Here is a 1,112-nt window from a genome sequence, read left to right as displayed (position 1 = left end):
TTTTGCTTTCAGTAGTTGAGTCAAGGGAAATAACTTGCCTGCACATTTAGGTATGAATCTCCTGTAGAAGTCGACGATTCCCAAGAAATGGCACAGTTGATGTAAAGAAGTGGGAGGAGAGATGCGTTGAATTGCATCGACTTTGGAGGAGAGAGGTCGGACACCATTAGAATCGATATAATGACCTAGGAATTTCAGAGAGGTCTGTCCGAAAACACATTTATTGGGGTTGATTCGCACATTGTATGTGCGAAGACGCTGAAAAAATTGAGATAAGTGTTGGAGGTGATTTTCACGCATGTCACTAGCTATGAGCAAATCATCCACGTAAGCGAACACACAGTCAAGTCCGCGGACAACTTCGTCAATAAACCTCTGGAATGTACTCATAGCATTCCGCAAACCGAAGCTCAAACAGGAACTCGAAACTTCCAAAAGGGGTGGTAACGGCAGTTTTTGGAATGTCGTCATGGTTCATCGGAACTTGATGATAAGCCCGGATGAGATCAACCTTGGAAAAAATAGTACAACCATGCAAGTTTGAAGAAAATTCCTGGAGATTCCTCATCGGATAGCAATCGGGAACAGTGACCGCATTCAAACGTCTGTAATCTCCCACCGGACGAAAATCTGAATCCCATTTCTGTGCCAAATGAAGAGGAGATGCCCATGGCTGGTGGAGGGGCGAATAAGGTCGAGTTGACGCATAACGCTGAAACTCAGATCGAGCCTTTTTGAGCCGATCAGAGGCGAATCGCCGTGGACGCGAAAAAACGGGTGGTCCAGAAGTAGTGATATAATGGCAAGTCGAGTGTGTGACTTTGACTGATTTGAAAGTCGGATCTACCAGCTCTGGGAAAGAAGCCAAAAGAGAGTGGAACTGATCTCCAGCAGTGGCGACAAACAACGACGGACTGAAAACAGCATTAGTAGTAACACGAGTAGGCGTAAACAAAGACGTAGAATCGTCCACGAGTCTCTGTCGCCTGACATCTACTATCAAGTGAAAGTGGTTAAAGAAGTCCGCGCCCAGAATGAGGTATGGTAGATCTGCTATAACAAAAACCCACCTAAAATCCCTCCGAAGGTTGAGGTCTAGGTTTAATGAGACC

This window comes from Octopus bimaculoides, chromosome 24, assembly GCF_001194135.2.
Source record: "Octopus bimaculoides isolate UCB-OBI-ISO-001 chromosome 24, ASM119413v2, whole genome shotgun sequence".
Taxonomy (NCBI): domain Eukaryota; kingdom Metazoa; phylum Mollusca; class Cephalopoda; order Octopoda; family Octopodidae; genus Octopus; species Octopus bimaculoides.
This window is presented reverse-complemented; position numbering follows the sequence as displayed.